Here is a 23,589-nt window from a genome sequence, read left to right as displayed (position 1 = left end):
GCTTTACCGATTTTAAGTTGCTTAATTGCTAACAAAATTTCCTCTGAAGTAATTAATTGATTCAGTTCTTCTCTTTGATTTTCTGTAAGCTCACAAATATTTTGTTGTTGTAAATATCTTTCTATCTCTGTATCATCAATCATGTCCCTAGAATATAACTTGCTATAATACTCTAAAAATGCTTTTTTAATCAAGTTCTTTTGATAAACTTCCTTACCCCTATATTCTATTTTATAAATCATTCGTGATTTCTGTTTTTTCCTTATTAAATAGGCCATCTTCCTGGCTTATTGGCATTATTAAACGTATTATGTTTTACATATTGTAAATTAATTGCTACTTGATCTGCCATCAACATGTTAAACTGACCTCTTAATATATTTATTGATTCTTTTATTTTACTATTTCCTGGGCTATTTATCAATAACTGTTCTTTCTTTTTAATTTCCTCTTCCAATTCCTTTTCTTTTCTGCAATTTATTTTTGTATTTAATATTCATTTGTATAAGATTTCCTCTCATATAGGCCTTGCTAGCATCCCAAATCATCTCTATAGATGTTTCTTTTTTCATATTCATAATAAAAAATTCTTTCATTTGCTTTTTACATTCATTTACATTTTGTTCATATTTAAACAAATTCTCATTCAACCTCCATGATCTCCTAGCCTCCTTTTCCCGATCAAATTCAATCCAACCGGACTATGATCAGATAGAGTTCTTGAACAAATCTTAGTCTTCTTCACTCTAGAATACAAATCATTAGTAATCAAAATAAAATCAATCCTCGAAAATGATTGATGCCTGTCAGAAAAGAAGGTAAAATCCCTCTCTTCTGTATTATGTTCTCTCCAAATATCTCTTAATTCCAAGTCCTCCATCATTTCAAAAAAAGCCTTTGGTAATTTCGCCCGGCTTGATATCTTCCTTAAACTTTTTTTGTCTTTTTGAGTATCCAACACACCATTCCAATCACCCATTAATATATATGATTTATAATCCCAAAATACTATTCTTTTATGTAAAAACTTGAAAAAATTTTCTTGTTGTTGATTCAGAGCATAAACTCCTATTAATAATGTCTTCTTTCCCTCCAACAAAAGTTCAATAGCAATGTATCTTCCTTGCTTATCCACCTCAATTAATTTTGCTGATATATCCTTCTTTATATATATAACTAAACCATTTTTTTTCCAAAGAGGAGGCAACAAAATGTACTCCCAGTTTTGAATTTATCAAATATTTCTGGTCTAAAGATCTAATATGTGTTTCTTGTAAACAGGTAATGTCATTTTTAAATTGTTTCAAATAGTGAAATACTTTCCTTCTCTTCTGCGGTGAATTCAAACCATTAACATTCCAAGATAATAGTTTAATTGCCATTATCGGCCAAAGGAAACTTTTGGAACACTAGCCGGAGATCACATTTTGCTTTAGGCCTTGCTCCTCCCACTGTTTCCGTTGTAGTAGTTGCCAGTTGTTGTTGTGCCTTCATCTCTTGTTCCTTGCGTTTAGCAGCAGCTCTTGTCAGCCTTTGTTCTTTTGAATCTGAACCCGTCGTAGGTATTTCCAACACTTGTAATAAATCTTCTTCCATCACAATCTGTTCTTGTACCTGCTTCACTTCTCTTTCCTTCACTTCAGTCTCCTTCTTCTAGCTTCCAATGGAGAAGACTTCCAACTTTAATACCTCAACATAAAATTCTCTTGCTTTTCCAACTGTATTGAGACGATGTACTTTCCTGCATAATATACTATTATACCAGTTGGAATATCCCATCTATATTCAATCTGACGTTTTTAAGTTCATTCACCAGGAAGGCAAATTCCTTCCTAGCCCTTAACATTTTGGTGGAATTTCCTTTAATATTAAAATATCTTGACCAGCAATCTGAATCTTCTCCCCTTATATGAGGCTTGCAAAATCTGATTTCTCACTGTTCTATTTGTAAAATAAATAACAACATCCCTTGGCAACTTTTTGCCTTGCTATCCAAGAATTCACACGATATATTTTATCAATTTGATAAGCCACATCTGCTGGACGAGCTGCTAATATCTCAGCAAATACTTCAGAAAAATTTCCTTAAATTCTCTTCTTTATTCTCTTTCAAACCACGGATTCTTAGAGCAAATTCCATATTTCTATATTGTATCAAAACTATTTCATCATCTGTTTTTTCCATTTTACTTTGAAATTCAGCCATTTTATTTTCTAATTTTGAATTATGTTGCTTAATTTCTTCAACTTCCTCTTCTAATAAAATCACATTTGTTGCCAAACTTTGTACTGCAATTACAAATCCTTCCTTAACTTCTTTATTTCCCACTTGAATTTCTGATATCTGCTCTTTCATTTCAGACATCTCATCAGTTATTACTTTAAATTTTTCTTGCATAAAGTCTTTTAAATTCTCTTGTACCGCCTCTAAGTTCAATGTTCTAGTCTCTGCTGTATGAGCTGGAGAGGCACCAGCTGATGAAATTCCAGAGCCCTTTGTTACAGTAGACTTTAATTGTTTGGCTGCCATCTTCTATAAAATTATTTATTTATTTCCAACTTAATATTCACTTTAAATCTTCTTAACCTCTGAGAAACACAGTCTTTTAAAGCAATATTTAAAAAGAAAATCTCCCCTAGATTCTAGGCAGCAAAGAGTTAAAGAGTTGAAGTAGCAAATAACATGCAATTTACCAGCAGCAGACGGCAAACGCTAAAAGTATCACTTTCGCTTTCCACTCGTTAACTTGTTAACAATTCGCCTCCATTTTCTTGCTGTTTTCAAGCTTGTTACAAAATAACGGGGAATTGGCTTGGCTACTTGCATAAAGTTCTCCCACTTTCGTTCTGTCCGGTATAATCCTTTATTGTCCAAAATAAATCTCGGTGTTTGGTCGTGGTGATTGGTTCCGCCAAAGCAGAAAAATCCTCGGATCTGGAGCACTTCGGGTTACTGGAGGGAACTTAACCCTTCAAACCCCTTTTTTCTCAGGGGCTTTAGGGAAATTCAACCTCTGCCCTCAGCTCACCATCTCTTCTTCTCCCAAAGAGAGGGTTTTTCGAACCGCTGGGCAGCAGATTTAAGCTGTCCTAGCGATTCCACATAATCCAGAGGTTGGTGATCGTAAAGATCACCGCCATCACCTAAGGTGCCAAACAGGAAGTCCGGAAGGATCGAACTCTTGACTGTGGGCAGAGTTTGCCTGCAATACTGCATTTTAACCACCACAGCTCCTACAAAATTAAAGCATCACAATACAAAATATACACAGGCACAACCGCCGCCTTAAAAGTAAAATGCCACTCTTACATGCTGCCTTATCTTTCTTGGTGAAAAATGATAATAAACTATATATTTTAATAAAAGTTCAGTGGGGAAAAAGAGATATTTCAGGAAAAGAAAATAGCTATTAAAAACAATATTTTGGACAGTATTGAATAATACACTATGTGAGCTTTCAATATGCTATTAAGAAATCGTAGCCACTCTGTTTCTTCAGCATTGCTGGTAAAGGAAGATGCAGAAGTGATTAAAGTGCATAGTAAGCAATGACTCCTTTGAAGGGTGTTCTTTCTTCTACAAAATATTCAGTGAGCTGTTGGTGTTAATCTGCAGTCCGTCTCACCAGAAAATATTCAATTGTACTTCAAAAATGGAGCAGAAGAGCTCACCTGGAAGTCACTTTCATAGAGAGCAGAAGATTAATAGAGGCCAACAACAATCATTTCTTTCTGCCTTCTAGAAATGGTGCTTGCTGCTCCTAGTAATGAGGCAATTGGGCAGTGTGGATAAGGCCTAAATGTAGATCTATATTTAGATTTCTTTCTCCCTGAAACATGTGGATGGAGAAAGATCAATTTCACAGGTGTAAAAAGTTCATTAGTTGTTCTCCAATCACAGTGTACTGCCTACAGTTAATATAATGTACTTCCCATCCTTATTCTGTTCTCCATGTTACCAGCATTTTCCAATTGTTTCTCTTTACAGTGATAAATTAAAGATGCATATTTCCAAAACCAAATGCCACTCTGTAATTTGTCAGATTTCTTAACAATAGAGAAATCTACAATATCAGCTATTTCATAGTCATTTTACACTAAAAAAATAGAGTAAATATTATCCATTTGTTTAGATTTATTAAGCTCTCAACCCCAATGGAGTTGAAGGGCTATATTTTTACCAAAAGTCTGTAAGGATGCCTTTGCATTCCTGTCAGTGAGGAAGCCTAGATAGCATATGTGTGTTATGCCTAAGAACAAGGCTGTCAAACTTATTTATTTATTTATTTATTTATTTTGTCACAACAATATATGTAGGTATCATACAAAAAGATTATATAATATATAAACACATATATGAGTAAATATAAGGAGGTATAAGCATATATGTATACAGGAAGAAGAAAAGAAAAACAATAGGACAGGAACGGTAGGCACGTTTGTGCCCTTATGCACGCCCCTTATAGTCCTTTTAGGAATGGGGTGAGGTCAATAGTAGAGAGTTTTTGGTCCGCGGGCAGGATCAGACCCATGGGGAGCTTAGATCTGGCCCATGGGGCCACCCTGAAAACAATGAAGGATTGGCCCTCAGTTTCACCTCTACCATGAAAATGGAGCTGGGGGGGCGTACACAGTTCTCCTGGGCTCCATTTTTGGCCACAACAGCCTCCTGCAACCCACTGCCAGCAAAAAAGGGCTCTGTTTTTGTTGGCAGAGGACTTGCAAAACAAACTAAAAGCAAAACAAAACAGCATCCAAGGTGGGACAGGAAAGAAGAAAGGGGGTAAAAAAAGACAAAGAAAAAGAAGGAAAGGTGGGAAGAGAGCAAGGAAGGAAAAAGAAGAAAAGAGGGGAAGGAAGAAGGAAGGACAATGAAGAGGGAAGGAAAAAGAATAAAAGGGAGGGAGGGAGGGAGAGAGGGAGGGAGGAAAGGAGGGAGGGAGGGAGGGAGGGAGGGAGGGAAGGAAGGAAGGAAGGAAGGAAGGAAGGAAGGAAGGAAGGAAGGAAGGAAGGAAGGAAGGAAGGAAGGCTTCCCCCACCCTCACCCGGGCCACCACAGCTGTCACTGACATGAGTGACGTCAAGCTGGTCACACCCACCCCAGCCATGCCCACTCCGCCCCGACCCAAGGTCAAACACAACCCTAATGCAGCCCTCAATGAAATTGAGTTTGACACCCCTGCCTCGGAAGGTAATCACATCCAATAGAAATGACTTTTATAATATTGTGACCTGGTTAATGCATGGAAAAAGCTGTGATCCAAACTTAAAATATGCTCAACATTATTCTGAAAATAAGGGTTTAGGAGTCTAGGTCCATTTGTAACACTGATTCATTTGTACTTCCTTTCATCCATAATGAAACATAATATTCAACATTTATGACTTTGGGGAAAGGGGAGCTGATAGCACAACTTCTTGAGGATGGGATATTTTCAGATCCAGACATGTGGAAAAGTGTGAGTATAGTGTCACATTTGGTTGAAGGATTACTTGAACTAAGACATAAGTATCTATCACATTTTTTTTCCCAGCTAAGAAAAACTCATGAAAGATTTCAGAGTAGACTCAGGGGAAGCATTGAGAAAAACAAGTCAATCAGAATTCTGAGGTTATTATTCTGATGCGGTTTCCAAGCAAATCACTAAAAGAAAAAAAAATCCTTAACAATAATCAGGCTTTTTAAAATACATTAATGACAAAAATGCTATGAAGCACATACATAGCAGTTGTCAAATCAGAACTGTTTCCTGAAAAAAAAAAAGTTAATATGGTTCTCTTTTATTTATAAGTATCTCCTAAGCGCACATGCCTACACACATTTTATAAATGCTCCCTGTACTACTGGATTTTCCTTATTTGAAATTCTAGTTTAAGCCAAAGTTCCAACTCTGCTCAATAACTCAGGGATCTGCCTCTAGGCATAATTATTCCAACTTTGTGCAGTCCATACTTTGCCAAGTGACAGTAGCTGTAAATTATCAGGAGGGGGGAAATAATCAACAACATTTTTAAGGTTCACTGAAACAGATTATAAGTTTATCCATTGACATTTTCCTTCTGGAGAACCAGAGCAAGAGGTCAAAATCATGACTGACTAACAAGGCAAAGCTCAGGGAATAAAGGTTACGCAGAGGGTAACATCGTGTCAACGCTAACACCAGCTGTTAATAATGCAACAGAAAAAATATAGTCAGGTACAATATATGAATAGAAACTAGGCCAAGAAAAATGAAGTTGAACAAGGGTTATTTACAGAGTAACTACAGACATATATTTTCATGTTAAAGATTTGACTAAACCAACCCCAAATCAATTTTTGCATTGTCCTGTATGTTCTTCTAATGTTTACATCATATGCAAATAAGTTTGTTTAACTTGTTATACCATCAACTCTCAAAATTGGGAGTTTATGAGATGGTGAACTGTGGCTATTTATGTACGTCATCTATGTCAGTTTCTTTTTGTATTAGAATTCAGAAGTCCTCTAAGAGAATGTCCACTCCATATAAAACAATTAGAACCACAAATAATTAATTATTGGTTGGTTTATAGCATCATGATTTATTTTTTGGTCACAAAGACTATTTCTGCTACTTGATGGCAGGGTAGTATATCTTTTATTTAAAATTTGATCTCTTGTATCTCAGTTAATACATCATGAGTGAACAATTAATGTAGAGGTTACACAACAAAATTTGTAGGAAATTAAGCTCATAAAACTGGATCTGTGTTCCAATTGTAATATATATATATATATATATATATATATATATATATATATATATATATATATATATATATATATACACACACACACACACACACACACACACACACACAGAAAAACATTTTGTGAATCTATCAAACATCAAAGAAAGCAATATGCCTTATCTAAATATATTTCACAAATTATCATTGGGCATAAATAGCAATCTTAGAATTTTATTCTATTTATATTATAGAATTCAAGTTTACAATCACTTGACAAGATGTAAGCTATTCTTTCACATTTATAGATCCCAATAATGCAACAAAATGCTTCTACTGCATGACACACAAATCAGAATCAGAATAAGGAAGAATTATCAGAAAATCATTAAACAGTTAAAGCCAGTGGTGGGATTCAGCCAGTTCGCACCTGTTCAGGAGAACCGTTTGTTAATTTTCTAAGCAGTTTGGAGAACCGGTTGTTGGAAGAAATCTTATTTTGTTTTTTTCCATTTTACAGAACTAATCCTGTAAGGAAGGCAGAAAGGAAATATTCTGGTGTTGTTTGTAGCCTAATCTTTATTGCCCTGCTTACAGAAACTGCCTCTCTGGTTAACCCTTATTACATTGTAACAGCTTAAGCAAAGCACCCATCGACGTGAGTGACGTTGAGTTGGCCATGCCCACACAGTCACATGATCACTGAGCCACGCATACCCAGCTGGTCATTAGGGCAGAGAACCGGTTGTTAAATTATTTAAATCCCACCACTGGTTAAACCATTTTCACTGTTGAGCTAATTTTAGCAATTGTTCACCAAAAACACTGCAATATTGCAGATGCCAGACTTTATTCTTCACAGCTTGGATATTTTGTGAAAGGTATTCACCATTGTTAGCCAGTATGATGAATATTTTAAAATGCTGCAAATCAAATATTGATGTCAACGTCAACTGCAAACATGCATCTAAGTAGAAAAGTGCTAATAAATGTCCTATATCCTTTCTGCCTTCAGTGTTGCCTTTCATTCTAGTAGATGCCCCTCTCTCCACTAAAAACACTGTTTTGCAAAACTGGAGTCTTTAAACTACATGAAGCAAACGTGACAGGACACAAAGGAGCCACATCTTGTTTGCTTTGCAAACAGACATCTGTGTAAACTAATTTGACTCATTGTTCCTGGGACGGAAATGCAAGGAGCGGGAAGGAGGGAGAATAATAGGAGAGAAGACTGGTTCTCCTGGCAGGATTTCATACAGCTCCACAGGAAGTGAAGGCCAGGTCATAAATAGCTTTGGTTCTCATTCAAATGCTGCTGACGATTAGCATCAGTCTTCCATCTGGACTACACTAAAACGAAATCTGCACCAGCCATTGCTAAATTTGTAACATTGGTACAGGAGTGACTGAAGGCAATCTGACAAAGATAAGTGATAGCTTTGGAGTCAGGGAACCCTGCTACATGCTCCATCAGTCGGAAACTGGAATCATTCAAGTGAAAATTAACTTCCTCTCATCTGGCCTGTAAGGAAGGCAGAAAGGAAATATTCTGGTGTTGTTTGTAGCCTAATCTTTATTGCCCTGCTTACAGAAACTGCCTCTCTGGTTAACCCTTATTACATTGTAACAGCTTAAGCAAAGCACCCATCGACGTGAGTGACGTTGAGTTGGCCATGCCCACACAGTCACATGATCACTGAGCCACGCATACCCAGCTGGTCATTAGGGCAGAGAACCGGTTGTTAAATTATTTAAATCCCACCACTGGTTAAACCATTTTCACTGTTGAGCTAATTTTAGCAATTGTTCACCAAAAACACTGCAATATTGCAGATGCCAGACTTTATTCTTCACAGCTTGGATATTTTGTGAAAGGTATTCACCATTGTTAGCCAGTATGATGAATATTTTAAAATGCTGCAAATCAAATATTGATGTCAACGTCAACTGCAAACATGCATCTAAGTAGAAAAGTGCTAATAAATGTCCTATATCCTTTCTGCCTTCAGTGTTGCCTTTCATTCTAGTAGATGTCCCTCTCTCCACTAAAAACACTGTTTTGCAAAACTGGAGTCTTTAAACTACATGAAGCAAACGTGACAGGACACAAAGGAGCCACATCTTGTTTGCTTTGCAAACAGACATCTGTGTAAACTAATTTGACTCATTGTTCCTGGGACGGAAATGCAAGGAGCGGGAAGGAGGGAGAATAATAGGAGAGAAGACTGGTTCTCCTGGCAGGATTTCATACAGCTCCACAGGAAGTGAAGGCCAGGTCATAAATAGCTTTGGTTCTCATTCAAATGCTGCTGACAATTAGCATCAGTCTTCCATCTGGACTACACTAAAACGAAATCTGCACCAGCCATTGCTAAATTTGTAACATTGGTACAGGAGTGACTGAAGGCAATCTGACAAAGATAAGTGATAGCTTTGGAGTCAGGGAACCCTGCTACATGCTCCATCAGTCGGAAACTGGAATCATTCAAGTGAAAATTAACTTCCTCTCATCTGGCCTGTAAGGAACAGAAAAGGCTGGCTAAGAAATGATTGTGCTATTAATCAAATCATCTTCAAATGGGATAGAACTTGTGGGGATAGTTCAATCGAACTGTTTATTAGAAGAAGTGGTGATTCACTCTTTGTTACATGATATAGTTAAATCTGTAAGACAGAAAAGTGCCAGGCAAGAAGGATGCAAAAGAGAACAGAGTTTGCTGGTGCTTTTCTCAGCCCTGGAAGCATCAAAAGATTGCTTAGCATTTACCTAGTAATTGTGTGTATTCTCCACTGGTGGCAAGAAACAGGCCTCGAGCAAGTTTTGTATCAAGCAGCTGACAGGTTGTCTCTGCAAGAGAAACAAATAATGGCCTTATCAAGGATACCCAGGCATTGAACAGATTCAATCTGTCCTAGTACTTCTTTACAAACATTACTTCTACCTACATTCCTGTTCCTTGACTGTATCGAGAAGGGAATAAAAACAAAAACAAAACAAAACAAAGTCAATGGGGTCTTTCCTCCCAAGAATCAGATTTTCAAAACTGATTGGACTTAGGCAAAAACAAACTTATAATAAAGCAACACATGCTACAGGAAGACGAAGGGCTGTATCTTTTTAAAAATTAGTTAATGTGATTCAAACTTCTGTAGATAAAAATCCACTGTCAGAATGAGAATTCATGAAGTGGTATCCCTCTCACATAACCATGATTGACATACACACAGAGGGACTTGAACTAGGACTGGATCCAGTAAAAAGATAACCTCCTCTGAGGGTTCAAATGTCAGACATTACGGGATGCCCTTAGATGTACTTCCAAACTCAGCTGGGGAAACAGCTAAGCATATTTCTGATAATTAAAAACAGCACAATTCTTTTGATAATTTTCAAAATCTTCCTTGATGCTATTAAAAGAGCTCACCTTAACATTTTCCTCAAAGTGTCATCTTTAATGATCACCTAAAGCAAGATAAGGCCATGCCTAAGCACAGAGTAGCCACATCTACTGCTGGTCAGTTAAGCAATAATGGTGGTTGCAGCAGTGAAATCAAACACTTCCCCATTTTATACATGCTTTCCAGTGGTAGGTTGCTACCGGTTTGGACTGGTTCGCAAGAACCTTTGGCAAAAATCTGGCCAAGTTTGCAGAACCGGTAACGATGCCCAGCTGGCCACACCCCTGAACCGGTTCCCCAGTCGCCTGCCTTTTCCCAAGCCAGCAGCATGCCTTGCAAGGGAAGAGCTCAGGGATCGTGTCAAAAGAGCTCTTTCCAGGGGTGAAATGCTCCCGGTGTCCAGTAGCGATGGTGGCTGGTGGTTCGGAGAACCGGTAGCAAAAATCCCTGACCCTGCCCCCTGCCCCTACAGAGCCATGCCATCATCAGAGGTTTGGGTTTTTTTACTTTTAAAAGCATTTTTTCTTCAGCCAAAAAAATGCTTTTAAAAGTTAAAAAAAAAACCTTTGATGACTGTGCGGCTCAGCTGGGATCATCAGAACCCTTTAAAAAAATTTTTTAACAACTTCTTGGCTGAAGAGGTTGTAAAAAAAGGGTTTTAAAAGGCAAGTCAGCCTGATCACCAGAATCTTTAAAAAACATGTTTTCTACAAGCTCTTCAGCCGAGGTTGTTAAAACAATCCTTTTAAGAGGTTCTGGGCTGCGATCAGGCAACTTCAGCTGGGATCGTCAGAGAAGCCTTTTAAAATCTTTTTTTCCTCTGGTGATCCCAGCTGAAGTTGCCTCTTCTCTTAAAATCATTTTTTTACAACCTCTTACAACATCCCCCACCCATGCCCACCCAATCGCCCCATCCTCACTTACCTAATTGCTGCTTATTTTGGGCTTGCCTTGCTTCAGCTGCTGCAATCAGTTGCATCAGCTAGCAACTGAATCTGCTTGCCTGCCTACAATCCATCTCCTCGGTGAACAACTCAATCTGCCGGCCTCCAGTTGGGTAAGTAAATGGGTGGGGGGAGCTTTAAAAAATAGTTAATTGGAGGTTTTTTAAGGATTTTTTTTTTTAGACAGCAATTTAAAGTTAAGGAAGTTTTAAATTTAGCTGCTTTTATCTAAAACAGGGATCTCCAACCTTAGTAACTTTAAGGCTTATGGACTTAAACTCCCAGAGTTTCTCAGCCAGCTTTCCTGGCTGAGGAGCTCTGGGAGTTGAAGTCCACAAACCTTAAAGTTACTAAGGTTGGAGACCTCTGATCTAAAAAATATAAATTAAATAAAATAATAAAATAAAATATTTGTGCAGCTTTCTGAGATTTGGTGTGTTTCTGTAGTGTTTCACTCTAACTACACAAAACACACAAAATCTCACAAAGCTGTATGTGGCATTTTGTGTGTGTGTGTGTGTGTGTGTGTGTGTGTGAGAGTGAGTGAGTCAATTGTGTTGTGTTGTGGGGTGTGTGTGGAAAGTGTGAAAGTTGGTTTTTGAACTTTTTGTGGCTGTGTGAGGTTCCTGCTTGTTGCACGGGCCATTTTGGGTGAAGTGCAGCTGCTTTCACATTGTGTGTGAGTCAGTTGTGTTATGTTGTATGTGTGTAAAATGTGAAAGTTGGTTTTTGGTACCTCTTATTGTTTTGTATACTTTGTTTATTATTTATTATATACTTTGTTTATTATTTATTGTTATTGGCCACGCCCACCTAATCTTCGGACCACCAAGCCACTCTCACCCAGTCACATGACCGCCAAGCCATGCCCACAAAATAAGCCATGCCCACAGAACCGGTAGTAAAAAAAATTAGAACCCACCCCTGATGCTTTCCTTTTATTTGCAATAATTTTATTGAAAATTATATTATAAAGCTAAAATATTATTTAATAATTTTTTATTAAATTATTATTATTAAATTATGAACTCCTGTATTATTCAACCCCATCCCATTAATTTTTTTTACAAATCTCATAATTAAAACTTCTTTTTTAAAAGGACTGAAAAAAACTTATCCAATAAATTAAATAAAGCTTGCCACTCTGATGGTTTCCAGTCTTTAAAAAGCTGTTTTTAAAAGTATTGTATCCAAACTGCTTAAGAAGTGAACCTCAAGTCCACAAAGGCTCCATTAACAGCTATAAGTTCAATGGCATCTTGTCATTCCCAACCAATTGCAATTCAGCTGCAAAAAGTCTGTTTTGCTCACCAAAAAAAAGTTGTCCAGAGTTCATGTGGGTAATCTTGAAATCTCTCCATTTTATAGAGAGACCTTGGTGGTTTGGATTTAACATCCAGATGCTGTTTTTAATCCTAATGTTGTCCTAATATTTAGGAATGTCAATTTGCTTCCAGTGAGTTGTAGAGCTCACTGTAAGTGTGCCCCCATTATGTGCATTCATCAACACTACATATATACATAACGAGCAGGTCTTCCATCACAGTGCTATGATTGCTAACTTGACGTTTTTTTATTTCCCTCCATCTCCCATTAGTATCGCTAGTGAAGGCCAAGGTTTGCTACTGTATGTTCCATAGGTAGAAATAATTTTAACTTGAAAATATTCTGATTTTATTTGTTGATCAGTAATTCCACCAAATGCATGTAAATATGTGAAACTTAAGGTACTAAAAAGCATTTTATCAACAGTTACTTCAACACTTCCTTGAATAAAAACAATGTCATGATTAATGCTTCTTCAAGGTTACGAAATGTTTATCAATAGTTATAAATCAGATTTATAGAAAGGAACACACATAGGATGCCAAGTTGTTTCTACAAAGCTTCTTTATTGATTTCAGGAAGAAGGATTCAACTTATGTTTATTTTACTTCTTATGTAAAGGTAACATTACATCAGAGCTTTAGCAGGAATAACAAAGCTAGCACAAAAAAGAGGATTTCCTTGATAGTTGTGTTAAGGTGATATCCCTCAGTCCTTCAGTTAGCAGAAAGAAAATCAGTGTAAACTGCTCCAATAGCCAAAAAAAAATTTTTCTGACAGCAAAATAGTGCTGTCCTTATGGGTTTACTGCAAGACCAGTTAAGGAAATAAATAGATTGTTTTGTCCTCCATTGAGTGACATCTGCTGGCATTAAAAGCATGTACCAATCAGTCTCCTTAAGGTATGGGGGAGGAGAGAGGGTGTTGGATTGCACAAGTATAAGTAGGTGCCCAGGATAGAGGATTTAGTTCCTTTTTAAGTTGGTCAAATGACAGCTTAGTGGCACAAAGGGCTATTTTGAAAAGTGTTAGACCATGTTCAGAAACAGGCTAGCACAGTAACCTTTTTGCCATCTCATACCAGGAGGAGGTGGGGGGCACATGTATGCATGCTCACACTCATAAATCTATGCACCTGCTCCCGCGCATGCACGTGCGACACCACCTCCCACTCCCCCCGCTCTTCGGTAGGCCCGTTGGCTCGGTAGGCCCGTTTTTCTCTCACACCTGATTCCACAGCCTTTCTATGAGTCTGGAGGGACAACCAGCCAATCAGGAGCGTCGTGTCATTTGTCATTAGGGAAACATGCCGACTCAACAGAAACGGCCTTCCCCACCAACATCAGAGGTCCTCCAGAAGCTGAAAAGGGCCCATTTGCCAATTTCAAGTGGGAACAGAAGGCCCGTTTTTTGCTATCCCCAGCCTCCAGGGCCTCTCTAGGAGTCTGGGGAAGGTGAAAATGGCCTTCCCCACACCACCGGAGGTCCTCCGGATGCCAGAAATGGCCCATTGGCCAACTTCCGGTGGGACCGGAAATTTTGGCCTCTTCTCACCACCATCAAAGTTGTTGTGTCCCACTCCTCCGCTGACGGCCGGGTCAGGGAAATCTGAATCAGGTGTGCCTCCGCAGCTCTGCCAAAGTCCTAGCAAAGTCCTCAGGGCAGGCAGGAGACCAGAAAGTGACTTCAGCAAGATATGTTTAGACTTTGCCTGACTCAGAGAATGCCAGAAAGCAGATCCTTTATATAGGCCATGGGGTGTGGCTCCATGACTCAGCACTTATCCAGGCCTGCCCCTCCCTTCCTTCTGTTGCCTCCGCCTATCAAGTCTTCTGATGCGGGGGTCACTCCAGTTGGCAGCTGTTGGTATTTGACCTCCCTCAGGCTCACATGCTGTGGAGGAGGGGGAGGGGTCTAGTTGCTCCGTTTGCCTGGGCATGGAGCCAGAGCTGGGGGCTAGAGGTATTTCTTCTTCTTCAGCCTGTCTGGGCATGGAGCCAGGGCTGGGGCCGGGAGGCATACTAGAACATTTCTCCGTGTTCGGAAGCAGATAAGAAGACCCCGGCTGAGGTGAGATTGGACGAGACACAACAAAAGTATTAAAAAAAACAATCACCGGTACAGCCATTATTTTGTATAAACTCAACATAAATTATCAAATGAGAACACTATTTGTAAAACCATTCACTGGTCGCGTTGTCAATAAGACATATCTGGCAAAACCTAGCACTCTTTCTAGATCTGTGATGGCGAACCTATGGCACGCATGCCTGAGATGGCACGCAGAGCCATCATTCCAGGCATGTAAGCTGTCACCCAACTCATCTGCAGCTGTGCATGTACATGCACCCCAGCTGGCGTTCGGCCTCCGGTGCGCATGCACACAATTCAGAGGACCCAGGTGGTCTTTGAAGCTCTCCTGCACATCTGTGCGCATTTGTGTATATGTGCATGGCCTATACATGCATAGGTGGCATTTGCGCACATGCATTGCACATGCTAAAGTCATGTGCATGCACAGATGGTGAGATTGCACATGCAGTGCACAGGGGGAGCCGTGCAAAACCTGTGTGCATGCACAGATGGTGTGATTGCGGGTGCAGCACACGGGGGAGCTGCACAAAAGCCATGTGCATACACAGATGGTGTGGTTGTGCACACAGCACAAGGGGGAGAAGCCACATGTTAGCATGGATAGGACAGATGTGCATGTGAAGCTCATGAAGCAAGTACCTGTTCTGCTCCCAGTTCAGACCGGATTGGGCGATCTGGTAGTGATGGGGGCAGGTAGTTCAGAGAACCAGTAGCAAAAATCACTGCCCCCCACCCCCGCTCATGCCCACCCAATTGCCCAGTCCCTACTTGCCTACTTGGCTGCTTGCTGTTTCTTTCAGGCTCACTCGCTATTCCTGCCTTGCTTTGGCTGCTGCAAGCAATTGCATCAGCTAGCAACTCAAACTGCCTGCCTGCAATCCATCTTGTCGGTGAGCAACTCAATCTGCCTGTCTTGTCCCTTCATTGGGTAAGTAACCGGGGGGGGGGAGCTTTAAAAAAATAGTTAATTGTGGGGGTTTTTAGGAGTTTTATTTTTTTTAGGCACAGCAATTTAAAGTTAAGAAAGTTTTAAATTTAGCTGCTTTTATCTAAAAATATAAATATAAATAAAATAAAATAATAAAATATTTGTGCAGCTTTCTGAAATTTGGTGTGTTTCTGTACTGTTTCACTCTAACTACACAAACACACAAAATGTCACAAAGATGTGTGTGGCATTTTGTATGTGTGTGTGAGTCTCTTGTGTTGTGTTGTATGTGTGTAAAGTGTGAAAATTGGTTTTTGAGCTTTTTTGGCTGTGTGAGGTTCCTGCTTGTTGCAGGGGCCATTTTGGATGAAGTGCAGCTGCTTTTACATTGTGTGTCAGTCAGTTGTATTGTGTTGTGTTGTGTGTGTATAAAGTGTGAAAGTTGGTTTTTGAGCTTTTTGTGTCTGTATGAAGTTCCTGCTTGTTGCAAGGGCCATTTTGGGTAAAGTGCACCTGCTTTTACATTGTGTGTGTGTCAGTTGTGTTTTGCTGTGGTGTGTGTGTAAAGTGTGAAACTTGGTTTTTGGTACCTCTTATTGTTTTGTGCACTTTTATTATTTTTATTATTTATTGTTATTGGCCATGGTCCCCAGTCACTTGACCACCAAGCCATGCCCACCAATTAAGCAACACTCACAGAACTGGTAGGGAAAAATGTTAGATTTCACCCCTGATATATATAATCATCCAGTGCCAGTCAATATTTGTGGGTAGACTTGTGGGTAGGTAAATATTCTAAATCAAGTCCTCAGCAAAAAAAACTTCTTTGGAAAGAAAAAGCATACTTTAAAATTTTAAAGTAGATAAATGACTTATATTCATTATCTTCTTCCAACCTTGAAATCTACCATTTTTTTCTCCATATTTTCCCATCACTAAAAAATATAAGTCATTATCAATCTGGTTGTTGTCATTTTGTTGGGTTTTTATAATTAAACTTCCTATAAACTTCCAGGTGTATTAGATCAATGCATGGTAGGGTGCCAGACTGGGGCAGCTGGTAGGATCACACATCATATCATATATCAAATAATTTCATACAGTAAATTAAATAAAAATTAAATAAAAATTATTGCAGTAAATATAACTTCTCACTCATTTTGTATAAGCTCAACATAAATTATCAAACAAAAACAATATACAAAAATCCAAAGCATCCTGGACTAATTTAATGACAGTGAAAAAATGCCTTATTCTTCCGTTAATGTTTTCTTACTTTTCTTTGTGCTATAATCAATCTGCTAGTAGTAGACAGAAGTACTTTGCTCAGACGCTGAAACACGATGGTTCAGTTGTTTACCATTTTCATTAACGGACAAGGTATTATTTAGGGATTTGTTGCAGAAAGGACAAAACTATGATACTGAATTCTTCACTCTAGCGTTTTGCTCAATATCAGTCTCAATTGCAGTGCAGTCTCAATTACAGTGCAAATCACTTTATCCATACCAGTTTCTCCAGCTTTTTGGCACACTGGACTAGAGCGGGGGGGGGTCAAACTCAAGACCCAGAGGGCAGATCCAGCTCACAGGGTATTTAGATCTAGCCCACGAGGCTGGCCTCGAAACAGCAAAGGACTGGCCCACAGTGCTTCTGCCAGCGAAAACAGGCTCCCAAGGTCCATTTTCGGCTGCCACAGCCTCCTGCAACCCTCTGCTAGTGAAAATGGAGCTCAGGAGGACCACAGGTGCCCCTGACATGAGTGATGTCAAGCTGGCTACCCTCACCCTGGCCACCCCCACCCTCCCACCACTCCCGAGGTCAAACACAACCCTGATCCAGCCCTCAATGAAATCGAGTTTGACACCCCTGGACTAGAGTCTAGGCTATCCTGAGCTAGCATGTCCATAACTTGGCTCTACAGTTTAACCTATTTGAAGGTCACTTGGTTGAGATAAATTGGCCATACTATACATTTATTTCAGCAAAATAATGATAATATAGTATTATTAAATGACACCTTAATTCCAGGGGTGAAATCTACTTACCTTCCTTACCGGCTTGGAAGTGCATGTGTGCATCACATTACTTCCTGGTTAAAACCAGGAAGTAATGACACCCAGCTGGGGGAGGCTACCAGATCACTGAACTACCGGCCACGATCGCTACTGGATCATGCGATCTGGTCCAATCTGGTAGCATTTCACCCCTGCTTAACCCATTTCTGCTTTTCCCAAATATCTATTCCATAAATAAGGGATAGCAATAGCAATAGTATCTAGATTTATATACTCTCTAAGTGGTTTACAGAGTCAGCATATTGCACCCACCATATGGGTCCTCATTTTAGAGATTTCAGAAAGATGAAAGATGATCAAACTCCTGGCTGTGTGCAGGATCGGCCTGCAGTACTGAATTCTAACCATTATGCCATAAGTGTTCTGTGTTCTATTTGTCCTATGTCAATCATTTCTAAGTAGTCTTTCATTGACTTAACACAACTGGTTTAAAGCAAGATATACAAGAGCAAGAATAGAAAGAACTGGGGGAAATCACAAAATATAAAGACCCATATTATAGCGCATCATTTTAGCATCATCCTGGTTTGTTATTGGCTGCCCTTTCCCCTTGCCTTCAAAAAGCTCAAAGCAGAACATCTGGTTTGCTTCAGGGTTGTGTGGGAAACTAAACGTGGATCTTCTTGATTCTATTTCACCACTAAAGGAGTTTTTCATTTTATAATATAAAAACAAGAATCAGTAATTGTGGAAAGACTCCAGACAGATAGGAATCCTCAGCAGGCAGCCTTCCCATAAGCTGCAAATAAGCTAATTTACTATGTATGTGTGTCTTACAAAACAAATTGATTCAATGCCAAGTGTGTATTTTTCATCCTCACAGCTGCACAAACTACACAGCATTTTCATCCTGTTCCAATGCTGTTGCTCACTTCCCATTCATCACAGCAAGCTGATCCATTTCTACCTATCTATTGTAACTTTTGGAAGTGCTTTATGGTGTCTCAAGCTGAGTTACACACATCCCAGTGTTTTTGTTTGGAAGAATCAAATCGGTTTTCCTCCTGAGCACCAGAGTGAACTGCTTTGCCTTAGATAAATATTTGACAACAGAAAAGTATTAGAACAACACCAGATTGTAATGGGACTTCTGACTTGCAATAGGGCCCAAACAAACAAGTTTGCAAGATTTGCACATATACTGGGAGGATGGAATTGTTCTTTACTTGATACATTTATACATAGATTTATTTATATGTATTTGTATATTAAATAAGTGCATATGATTCCCACAACCTGCAAGACTTCCCACAATCTGCAGGGCTTCATTCCACATTGCCCTCTAATTAACAGTAACTCTCCTAAGTAGAGACCAAGCACCTCCAGGCTATTTTATATGATGACAGCATGGTTATTAGTCCATGCAATTGCAGATGAAACATCAGAAAAGTAGAAAATTTTAAATACATTGGGATGAAGCAGTGGGGGAAAGAAAGCCAGGGCAAGATAGGAGCTTACGCAGATGAAAATTCATGTGGGACAGGTATTAGTAATTTGTAAATTAATATGTGTAACCAATTAAAAACCCACTGTGATTGTTCAGACATTTTGAAATAGCCAGAACCCAAGACACATAGATTCCGGCTATTTCAAGTTCAGTTGGGCTGGCATAGTCTCTTTATTCAAAAACTGGGGTGTGTAATGAAATGTCTTGGCAGATTAAAATGTTCTGCTATTACTTTTTTCTTGTTATGATTTTTGATGTCAAATTTGTGTCTGTTAATTGTTTTTCACAAGGTTTAGCCAGGTTGTCCTGCATAGAATCCAGATGATGGGCAAATGATGGCATATGTTACATTAAAGGAAAAGCAGGTGAAGGCCCTACTAGGTTTTGTGTGAAGTTGCTGAGGTCCATGATAGTGCTGCTGATGCAAACATGGGATTAAGTGGACAGTTGAGTTTGTTGCAATATGGATCTGATACCTAGTATCTGAAAATATGCATTGTCGTTGTCTAATAAGAGTTGTAGCTATTAATAAATTGTTTTAAACGCTTATCCTGTTGTTCAGTTTTTGTAATGCAAAATCCTTTTTCAATTTCCTTAACGTAATCAACTTTATTCATAGTAATTGCACTCCCTTTTCAGATTGTTTGGTTATTGTATCATTTTTATTCTTAATGCACTGGATGGCATTCAGGATTTTTAAAATGTAATTTTTTACTAATGCAGTTCTTAAACATATCTCCCTTAATATTCATTAATATAATATTCATTATTTAAAAATGCAGTATATTTATCCTGCTTCAAACACAGCTTTCATATATAACAAATTTTGTGGAATTTTTACCAGAGAAAGAAAGTCTTCATTTAATACTATTTTTTATGTTGTAACAGAGTCAATCTTGGTGGCTCTTATACATTCATTCATACTGAGGTCCACATTAGATTGTTTGCTTATTGATCAATTTATTATTTTTACATTCCTAACATGAATAGTCTTGCCTGCCCATTCATGAGATGGACCATGTACATGAATTATACGGTTACAGTGGGAATATTTATGTGAATTGTATCATTTATGCAGTTTAGCTCATCATATACATGGTTGCGGCAACAGGCATATTCCTATTCTTCCATACTATGAACATTGCTGTTGACTAGTTTACTGTCTTAAATAAGTCTAAAACTGAACCATTCGCCAGATTAATTTTCTTTCTCGTTTGCCTGATATAAAGCTGTGGATAATGCTTTTTGCTTAAGAGAGAAAGAATACTGCTGTGCAATTCAGCATTTCTAGCAAGGAGAGATAACAAGATAGGCCCGCAAAGCTTGCCAAATGGCAGAAACCCCAGTTTTGAAGGAGGCAGCTGTAAATGAAAAGGTCAAACAGCTACATTGTTGAGGTCAATTCAAATCTCATAAAGATGCTAACTGTAATGTATGTGAACTCAGCATGCTGAATGTAGAATAATTGCTTTCATATAGATGGGACACAATAGTTTTAAATGATATCAGACAAAGCACTGCTTGCCATTAGAGCTATTGGTGAAAGTAAATTTAGCATTTTTTTTAAGCTCAAAGGAGATTTTTTTTACCTTTTTAATAGACATGGACATACATTCTAACTGATTGTAACAGATGCATTAAATCCGTGATCGGCTTTAATCAGATATTTGTTGGGGGGGGGGAATATTTAAATGTAGAATTGCCACAGCACAATTTAGCCAGTGTGGAAATACTTGGGAATATTGATTTGATATGATTTTGGCTATTTTTTTAAGCTCAAAGGAGATTTTTTTTACCTTTTTAATAGACATGGACATACATTCTAACTGATTGTAACAGATGCATTAAATCCGTGATCGGCTTTAATCAGATATTTGTTGGGGGGGGGGAATATTTAAATGTAGAATTGCCACAGCACAATTTAGCCAGTGTGGAAATACTTGGGAATATTGATTTGATATGATTTTGGCTATTTTTTTGTTAAGACCATTGTCAATCTTACCAACTTTCTCAACTTTTCTCAACAAACTACTTGTCTTTTTCAACAGCCACGTAATGTTCCAACGAAAGTTCATTTGGAATTTGAGCCTGCTTCTCTTTTGATCAACTGGCACAAAGGATGCCATAGACAAGAAACTGAAGAACTGTATATAAGCTAACAAATGGAAAATTGATTGAGAGAAGTTGGATATACTCTTCAATAAAAGAATCAAACCAGAACTGAGGATATACAATAGTCTGTTCTGAATTAAGATCCATTAGTCTTAAAAATAGCTTTATATTTGTGATCTACTTCTGAGTTTTTCATTGCTATTGGAAGGTCAGGGTCTAAGCTGGCCTCAACTGATAAACTAGTTCTGACCCTTTCTTTAAAAAGTACTTAAAAAGATATGTATTTTGCTTTCTGATATGTGTTTTGTTACAATATCTGTGCATCAGCTGGATTGGCAGAATATAGTCCAAGAAGTTGGTTCTTATCTATAGAATTCTCGTTGAATTATTATTTGGATAGACCATTTCCTCCTCTACAAAACTGCCTGTACTGTAAGATCTACCTCAGAGACTACTGTATGTTCCATCACCAACAGGCCAAGAGAGTACAAATGCAGAACAGGATTTTCTCTATATTTGGGACAATCTGAAATCTGTTTCTAATTACAATACATAAGAAATGTTGGATGTAAATGGCAAATTGATTTAAGGTAGTATGTGTAGGTCAGATTCAACAACAGCTTTGATTTTTTTTCCCATCATTACTGGAGAATAACTCTATGGGACAAATGAATTTGCTTCTAATAAGAGTTAATCTATCTCTGTTTCCATTGACTAAGACCACATTCACAATTCATACATTGACTAGTGAGCTGCCTACTATCAGAGCTGTGTTGGGGAATGGAAAATTAAAAACTTGCTGGAGAAAAGAGCTTTGTGCCATATGACCAGTCTAGGGCTTTCTAAACAAGCAGGTTGCCATCAGATGAAGTAATGGATACCAATACTTTCCAAATTTTATTCAGATCAACTTTTATATGTGAAACATGAGAAAATGCAATTACATTTTTATCTTATTCAGGAAAAATCTAGCAGTTTTCACTAAAGGTATGGGTAAAGTTTTCTCCTGTCCAGTGTGGTCTAATTCTAGACAGTGATGCTCGTTTCCATTTCTTACCCAGAGGAGCTAGCATTGTCCAAAGACCTTTCCATGGTCATGTGGCCAGCATGAATATACACCATGGTGCACAGACACTGTTACCTTCCCACCAAAGTGGTATCTATTTATTTAGTTGCATTTTCATACTTTTGAGTATTTAAAAAAACCTCTAGGTTTTAAGAAACAGATTAGAGCTGATATCTATAAAAAAGGAGCTTCTGAAAGTATACTGGGATTTAGTAATAATAACCATTTTAAATGGAGCAGATAATCAATTATAACAGCTGACATGAATAACCGAAAACAGTTTTGGCAAACTGACCCATTAATAAGGAAGAAAGTAAAGAAATTGACATGGCTTAAAACATTTCTTACATATCTTCTTTTATATATATATATATATATATATATATATATATATATATATATATATATGTAGGTCTTCGGTTGTTCGGGTTTTCTCCTGTGTAAAATTGGAAATGTCTTGGTGACATTTTGATGAAGTCTCATTCGTCATCTTCAGGCTTCAGCTTCGTGCTTCTGGGAGCAATGTGTGATCGCAGCTATTTCTTCCTTTTAACTGCTAGTGGGGGTTTGAACTGATTGGGTGGGAGCTTGGCTGTGTCTGATTGGATGGGGGGTTTGAGCTCTGATTGGATGGGGGTGTGTCCTGTTTGGGTAGGGGCTTGGTTGTGCTCAGATTAGTCTGAGTTGCAGGGGGATTTGAGCTGGTGAGCTGCATTGCTGTTGTTTGGCTTTGTGTTCGTAGTCATGCTACATCTTTGTCCCGCCCCCCTCGCCGCAGCCAGGCCCCTCCCATCTCCTGCTATCTCAGCCAGAGACTGATAATGAAGACGAATGGCCTGGCATACCTCCAGCCCCCAGTCCTGGCACCATGCCCGGACAGACTGAGCAAATAAACCTCCTCCCCACAGCGTGTGAGCATGAAACCAATCATGAGCTAGAATTGCTGGCAGCTGGAGGGTGGACAGATCCCCGCTTCCGAAGAATGGAGAGGCGACGTCAGCAAAAGGAAGGGAGGGGCAGGCCTGGATAAGTGCTGAGTCATGGAGCCACACCCCATGGCCTATATAAAGGATCTGCTTTCTGGCATTCCTTGAGTCAGGCAAAGTCTAATCTGATTGCTGAAGTCACACCTTGGATTCCTGCCTGCCCTGAGAACTCTGACAGGACTTTGGCAAAGCTGCAAAGGCTTCGTGGCCACACTTGAGACAGACTTTCCAGACCCGGCCGTCAGAGGAGGAGTGGGACACGACAATCTTCATAGTGGTGTCAGTCTGCTGCATGTATGGATTGGAGGGATTTGAAATGGCTAATGTTGCAGCTGCGGTCTGGCTTCTGGTCTTTGGTCGTGCTTCATGATCAGTGTGGGTTTGGGTCTGCTTTCTGGGTGGATGTGCGGTGGTGACATCCTGTGTGGACCTCGTGAGTGTGGGTGTCATTCCTCGTGTTAGGGACCGCAGACCGCAGCTGCAACATTAGCCATTTCA

Source organism: Ahaetulla prasina, chromosome 8 (assembly GCF_028640845.1).
Source record: "Ahaetulla prasina isolate Xishuangbanna chromosome 8, ASM2864084v1, whole genome shotgun sequence".
In the NCBI taxonomy this organism is placed as follows: Eukaryota; Metazoa; Chordata; class Lepidosauria; order Squamata; family Colubridae; genus Ahaetulla; species Ahaetulla prasina.
The sequence above is the reverse complement of the archived record's forward strand: the minus strand, read 5'-3'. Positions refer to the sequence as shown.